This window comes from Engraulis encrasicolus, chromosome 17, assembly GCF_034702125.1.
Source record: "Engraulis encrasicolus isolate BLACKSEA-1 chromosome 17, IST_EnEncr_1.0, whole genome shotgun sequence".
In the NCBI taxonomy this organism is placed as follows: Eukaryota; Metazoa; Chordata; class Actinopteri; order Clupeiformes; family Engraulidae; genus Engraulis; species Engraulis encrasicolus.
In genome coordinates, this window is record NC_085873.1 from 11,768,826 (window position 1) to 11,777,145 (window position 8,320).

An 8,320-nucleotide genomic window follows, 5' to 3' on the forward strand; every position below is an offset into this window, starting at 1 on the left:
AAATACGGAATCAGGACCTTGGTTTCACACCATGCTGCACATCATAGCAGGGTACAAAGCATGTGAACACAGAAAAACACGACAGCTCGATTTATAACAAGTTTACATCGAGTTGAAACATTACTTTTTCAGAGAATCATTTAATACTGCTTATCTACATTCATATTCAGGAAAGGACTCGTAGTCACAGCGCATCCATTCAATAAAATAGAATGTTTTACTCGGAGCGCTACTTAACACTGCTTACCTCCAGCGTGGGGCGATCTAGCTGGAGGTACGGAGGGCGCAAGCACCCAAAAGGCACGAACGCGAAAAGCAGTCGTGAAGGCCCATGGTCAACTAAGATGAATGCGGTACAACATGTAAAATAATTCCAAACAAATAACATTGTGAAAACAAAAAGCAGATTTTGTGAGGATTCACTTAATACAAAAAGAGTATATTTTAACTCCGTTACACCCACCCCCACTGAATTCTGGACAAAATCTCACAAGTGGTTCAAAAATACACCTATTACTCATCAGTTGTCACGGGATTACATACAGTAAGACCGACTCAAAAAGTATCCCTCAAGGATGTAGTGGACAGAGCATCCAAACCCTCTGAACCAACCACCGGCTATGGGGTGCCTTACACACCCCACACTTTCCCAGGACTGTCTAAAACGGTAGCCTTTCGTATAAAGACACCTTATAAAACATTAAAAGGACGCTGCACAAGAGCAAACATTTTTAAAAGTTATGCCCGAAGAGCCTGAACTACCGAGCTGCACATTGTCTGAACATTACGGCGCAGATGCCTAGTAACATCCTGTCTAGCCATAGTGTGAAGTAGCCGGTTGACCGGTCGAACAACACGACCCAGCCGTGTGGTGCGGTGTGGTGCAGGATGATCAGTGTGTTCAGTGTCAACTACAGAGACATTAGTCACTACTGACTGAGCAGTGTCATGATCACTAACATTTGAAATGTCATCCCTAACAGTGTTATCAGTGTGGGAGGTGTCAGACTCTTCAGATTGTTCTGAGCGCTCAGAGTTCAGGTGATGGACCCACTCCCTAGTTCTCTGCCCAGATGTAGGCAAGATGTCTGAGTGACTTTCAAGTCCAGAGATGCCTACAAGGCCATGCGGATCATCCATTGCAGAATGTGGCTCAATTGGTTGCGAAGACACTTGATCCTGAGAATGTTCGGATGCAGCATGACCAGACGGTATTGAAGAGACAGAGGTAGAAGAGGACATTGAGAGATCGGACTGAGTGGAATGTTGCATATCCCGCACTGGAAGGAAATTAACTAACATCAGTAGATTACGATGGACAATCCGCTCACGTCCTGTGACAGTGTCTTGTATTTTGTATGTATGAGTTTGTGGGTTCAGCTCAGTCACAGTGTAAATGGTAGACTCCCATCTGTCGGCTACTTTTCGCTTCCCTCTCTCCTTCTTGTTAGCCACAAGGACTATTCTGGCCCTTTTGCTGTCCTGTTATACAGTCTAGTCTGTTTGCCCTGCTCCTTTTTAGCATGCTCCTGAACAATCTGCATGGCCTCCCTAAGGTCCTCAGACAGTTTCGTGACATACTTGCCAAAGCTGGTCACATCAGGGTCAGACAGGATGTTTCCAAACAGCATATCTACTGGAAGACGGGGGACTCTCCCAAACATCAAGTAGAATGGCGCATATCCAGTAGTTTCATGGGCAGTGCAATTGTACATGAACGTGAGGGTTTGTAAGCGTCTTGGCCAGTCCAGTTTTGACTCAGGAGGGAGAGCTCTGATCATGCAGCCCAAGGTTCGATTGAATCGCTCAACACAGCCATTTCCCATTGGGTGGTATGGGGTAGTATGAGATTTACGTACCCCAGATAACTGTAGAAGTTCTGCGATCAATTGGCTTTCAAAGCTTGGGCCTTGGTCGCTGTGGATTCTTTCGGGGAATCCATAGACACAGAAATACTCCTCCCATAGGACTTTGGCTACCTGTTTGGCTGATTGATCTCTACATTTAAAAGCTTGTGCTAGTCTGGTGAAATGGTCAGTAATGACTAAAACATCAACCGACTTGTTGTGTGAATCTTCGGCTGACCAAAAATCAATACAGACTAGCTGTAGGGGCCGGGAGGTGACAATACTCTCAAGGGGAGCTCTTCCTGCAGGCTCAGTTACCTTGCTGACAATGCAACGCTGACAGTGGCGAACATGCGTTCTCACATCTCGGTCCATGTGCAGCCAAAAAAATCTTTGTCTGGCAATGCTCAGAGTTCTGAACTGACCTTGGTGCCCCGCACTCTCATGCACTCCTGTCAAGACGTCGGCCTTCAGAGAGTCAGGAACCACAAATTGATAGCGCTTCGTTTTTGAAATCTGATCACGGGACACTCTGTATAAGATGTCATCACTCAGAACGAACTTCTCCCAGTGTTTCAGCAATCTCAGGACTTGGCTAGATTCATGCGCCCTCTCACGCCTGGAAGGCCTCCGCGATCTCTCCACATAAAAACGAATGCGAGATAATGACTTGTCATTGGACTGAGCATGTCTCAGGTCGTCAGCAGAAAAGGCAGGCAGGCTGGGCAATGTGTCAGGAATGAGCTGAGGGAGGTGACTTACAGACGCTGCTGCACGACTCCTTGCGCCAGAGGCCCATTCAGTGTGTGACTGAATCACAGCAGCGACTTCCTGCTCGGACAAAGACTGTGAAGACAGTTGCAGGGACTGGGCGTTTGTGGATACAAAATGGGCTACTTTCTCTGCCATGGCGGACTGGTCGGTGGACTCCCTGAGAGTCTGCTGGACAGCTGTATCAGACAAAACAGCAGCTTCTGCAATGAGATCCTGAAGAGGTTCACTGACCAGTCGGTAGCCAACAGTTTTGCAAAAAGGGACACGGCTGAGGGCATCAGCAACAGTGTTTCTCGGACCCGGCACATATTTGATGTCGAAATTGTAACTGGCCAGCTTTGACACCCATCTCTGCTCGCAACAGTCCAGTTTGGGCTTTGTCATCATGTGGGTCAGTGGGTTATTATCGGTCCACACGGTAAAGTCATGGCCCTTCAACCAGTGGCTGAACTTTTCACACACTGCCCATTTTAATGCAAGAAATTCTAATCGGTGTGCCGGGTAGTTCTTCTGTGACCGAGTCAAGGACTTGCTAGCGAACGCAATCGGTCTAGCCACTGTGTCACCTTCAAGCACTTGAGACAAAACGGCTCCAAGGCCATCCAATGAGGCGTCAGTAGACAGCAAAAATGGTCGACTAAAGTCTGGGTGGGCCAAAACAACAGAATCCACCAGGGCACTTTTGAGTTTTGCAAATGCATGATCATGGTCAACAGTCCAGTCATCTGACCTCAGCTTGCGGCCCACTGCAGCACCTTTAGGCTTTCTGCCTTTCTTCTGTTTCTGGCCTGCCAACAGAGAGAACAACGGCTTTGCAAGACTTGAGTATCCTGGGATGAAGTGTTGATAAAAATTCAACATGCCCATGAAGGAGCGCACACGTTTTTCTGAAGGTGTCACACCATCTGCATCCATCAAATCAGCCACAGTCATGTTATTTATGCACTCAACTTTGCCTGGGTCAGTTGAAACCCCATGCTCATCAACAATATGGCCTAAAAACTTGACAGATTTTCTCAAAAAGTGGCATTTTCTAGGGGCCAGTTTCAAGTTGTGGGCACGGAGTCTGCTGAACACCAACTCAAGACGCTCCAGTGCAGAGCTTTCATCAGGGGCAAAAACCAAAATGTTGTCCAAATAACATAGCAGACTCAAGTAATTTTGATCGCCAAAAATGGACGTCATCATCCTCATAAAACTCCCTGGGCTGTTACAGAGCCCCTGTGGCAACCTATTGTACTCATAGAGCCCCATAGGTGTAGTGAATGCTGAGTATTTCCTGTCATCCTCATGTAAGGGCATGTTATAAAAACCTGACGTTAAGTCCATTGTGCTGAAGAGAGAATTGCCACCAAGTGCTGCCAAACAATCGGCTTGGTGTGGCAGTGGGTGAGCATCTTTCAGAGTTCTCTTGTTCAGCCACCGGAAGTCAGTGCACACACGCAAATCACCATTTTTTTTCCAGATAAGGACCAAAGGTGAGGCATATTCACTTGTTGACTTTCGAATTAACTCTTTCTCTTCCATTTCACTCAAGACTTGGCGTAATTTCTGGTATTGACTTGGTGGCACACGTCTGAAAGGGAGTCTGAAGGGCTTTTGATCGATCAAGTGAATTCTGTGAACAAAGTCCTTTGCCTTTCCACAGTCAAGGTGATTGCGTGAAAAGATATCCTGGTAGCGAGCAATAAGTTCAGACAACTTGTGTGACAACTCTAGCAACCATGAGACCTTTGGGGGCAGACCGTGCAGATGTAGGTTCTGTCATCGCTGCACTGCCAGGAGACACTCGTACAGGTTTCGGCAGCTTTCCCCACAAGAGGTATTCACGGCCGGGTTCGAGACATGTGGCCGAATTGCAACGCACAGTCCCTATCTTGTCGGGCATCTCACCGTCACCCCATCTATGTAAGCCAGCCAGCATCGAAAGAAAGTGTTCAGTTTCAGTGTCAGAGGATGGCGGGGCAGAAATGGCTGTCCAGTACGCACTACACTTCTTTGACTCACGCAGTAAGTGTTTGATCACATTGGTCCCAATGATTAAGTCATCATGTTGCCCCTCCACGACAATTGTTGGGACTGTCATTTTGCAGTCGTTAATTTCCATGAGGATGTTGAATGCTGATTTAGGGTGCACTCTTCGGCCCCCAACACCAATGAGAGTCACGTCAGTGGGGAATCTGTCTGTTTCACACACTGCCCCTGCAGCAAGCAGGTTATGCATAGCAGCATCACTGACTGTACACGCCATTGAACCACTATCCAGCATCCCCCCCAGAGTCATAATGTCCCCCACTTTCACGGGTACATAGAACAGACTGTCACTGCCCCCTACAGTATGAGTGTTTTGATAAACAATGTTGTTCGACTGGGATTGTGAAAGAGTGTCAAAATCAAAATGAATGTCAAGTGGGTGGGAGGTTTTGTTTTGACCTGTACTGCCCCCCTCTGAATACAGGTCAACTAGTTTCCCGGAGCTGGGCTGAGGTGGGGAGGAGCATTGTTCGGGCAGTGCTGCTTTGAGTGATCAGGGGCTAGACACTTGAAACAGAGATGATCAGACTTGCAGTGAGACAGGGTGGAATGATCTGGGCCCCCACAAACATTACACGGCGGAGAGCTGAAGGGGCTGGAGCGCCTCTGGGTACGCGCAGGACTGCGTGGCTCCACCCTGGCCAACACTCTCTCAAGCATGTTCATCATTCGGCCCAGGACATCACTGTCAGTTTGCTGAGCATTCTGTGGTGGTGAGACAGGCTGTGGGCGCTGGACAGGCTGTGGCAGGCTACGCTGCGGGCGCTGGACATGCTGTGACGGGTGCTGCAGAGGGCGCTGGACATGCTGTGGCGGGTTACGCTGCGGGCGCTGGACATGCTGTTGGACACAAGTGAACCCCGTACACAGGTCAGGGGCAGCGTATGGTGGGCAAGCTGACTGGGGATTCGTCTCGTCAGAATCAGAGTGTGGACAAATGTAAGAGTCACTATCAAGCACAGCAGTCGGGTAAGTCTTCAACTGAGGGACGCTGTAAGACATAGCAGACACTCCTGATTCCCTTTGATACTCATCTATCCTGAGCTGAATGTCCTTAGACGACCACTCACTGACAGGCTTGCATTTAAAAATGGAAGAGAGCTGTGGGTCAGGACAGTGCTTTGCAAACATTTGTGCCACTTCTCCACTTATGTTTTCCATCCTCCTACCAAGGCGACGCAAGCCTTCATCTGCAGTGTCTGCTGCTTTGTTCAGTCTGATCCAGTAATCAACTGGGTTTTCCTTTGGCTTGGGTAGTGTGGTGTAAAAATCTTGTAAAGGGAGGGATGATGAGGACTGGCTGAAGTATCGCATTAGAATATCATATATGATGTCTGGGTTCTGCTTCGCATCCAGTGTGTCATCACTCCTCAGAGCCACTTTGACGACATCTCTCGCCTTTCCCAAAAGCCTTCCTTGTATCTCATCCGCTTTCTCAGCAGTGGTGTAGGGCTGCTTCCTGAGGTTAGCTTTGGTCATGGCTATCCATTCTTGAACTGAGTATTTGTCTGAACTATTACCCCTAAAGGTCACAGGTTCACGTTCAGTTTTGACATGTACTACTACTGGCGTTGTGTTTTGTTGTATAGGGTCTGTAGTGTTTTGTTGTGTAGTGTCTACACTCGTTGGTTTGTCAGCCATGGGTGTGTCAGGTGCATGAGTGCGATCAGTAAATCCAGAAGAATAAAGCTGAGCTACGATGGAGTTACCTATCTGCTCTCCTAATCGGCTCATCATATCCGTCAGGTGTTGTATGGCAATGCTATCACTCATTGGAGTAGAAGTGTGTGCATCGTCCCTCAAGAACTGTTCACTAGGAGACCAGCTCGGGCTCACACTATGCCCTCTGCCCCTACCATCACTAACATATCCTTGGAGACCACCTGCGCTATCACTCCCATACTCACTAGTAAATGTGTTAGCATTCAGACCACCAAAATGAACACCCCTGCCCCTGCCCATAGGAAAGCCTTTAAACTCATTATCATGACTGCTCTGTTTCTCAGCCATGATATTTTCAGTAAAACATGAGAAATAAAATAAAGAAAAAAATAAAAAATACTACAGTAATTCGACCCAAAATGAATAATAGATACAGACTGCAATGTAATTTAAGAATTATTTCAGATTGCAGCACCAAAATCACTGGTAGTAATGACAGAGCAATGCACAGTACTGTAAACCCATGTGTCAATAAACCATATCACGAATGTAGTGCACATGTGTCAATAAACCATATCACGAATGCAGTGCAACAGTACCCCCTTGTGGACATAACACGGAATCACCAGAAGAACACGCAGCACTCTCGGCGATCTGCTTGAGCTGATCCAGGCGATCCAGAATAGTCACGGCACCAATGTAACAGACCCGTCCAAAGACCAGAAGGAGACCAGGGGTTCAGCTGCTCGGTTTATTGTCTGCATTCATGAAAACAAATATATACATGACCAGGGCATCCGTCACTCGACTGCAACTACTCCAGCGTGGGGCGATCTAGCTGGCTACAATTTAGAGTAACAAAATGGCAGACATACAGCGAGCATACTGAAGTTTCATTAAAGTCAAGAGAACAATCATAAGTCTTACACAATTTACAACAACGTACCTGCATTCATGAAAACAAATATATACATGACCAGGGCATCCGTCACTCGACTGCAACTACTGCAATATGATTAAAAGAAGAAATACGGAATCAGGACCTTGGTTTCACACCATGCTGCACATCATAGCAGGGTACAAAGCATGTGAACACAGAAAAACACGACAGCTCGATTTATAACAAGTTTACATCGAGTTGAAACATTACTTTTTCAGAGAATCATTTAATACTGCTTATCTACATTCATATTCAGGAAAGGACTCGTAGTCACAGCGCATCCATTCAATAAAATAGAATGTTTTACTCGGAGCGCTACTTAACACTGCTTACCTCCAGCGTGGGGCGATCTAGCTGGAGGTACGGAGGGCGCAAGCACCCAAAAGGCACGAACGCGAAAAGCAGTCGTGAAGGCCCATGGTCAACTAAGATGAATGCGGTACAACATGTAAAATAATTCCAAACAAATAACATTGTGAAAACAAAAAGCAGATTTTGTGAGGATTCACTAAATACAAAAAGAGTATATTTTAACTCCGTTACATGTGCTGTTATTTTGCATCTGTATGTCAGTAAAACATTCAGTAGAATGTGACTTACATATTTATATACAGGGCCGCTTACAGCTTTCGCTGGGCCCAGGACAAAAGACATCTGAAAGGGCCCCCTACCCATACGATGTAATGGGGATCCAATTCTGTGTCCCTTATCTCCCTGAGCCCCTCTTTGTCCCCCGGTCAGGGTGCCTGTTTATATACGATTGGTGGGGGTATATTGTGTTGTTGATAGGTTATACAACAGGAAACATATGGTGTTTTGTTATGATGGTTGCTTGATTTCATGCATTTGTGTGTGTGTGTGTGTGTGTGTGTGTGTGTGTGTGTGTGTGTGTGTGTGTGTGTGTGTGTGTGTGTGTGTGTGTGTGTGTGTGTGTGTGTTATAGTTTGTACAAGACTGCGCAGTTGGACACAGAACCTCCAGGTAATTGCATGGCTTTTTCCAGACATCCCACGCAGATTGAAGGAAGTAATATTATTCTATGTGTACCTCTTGCATTCCCAAA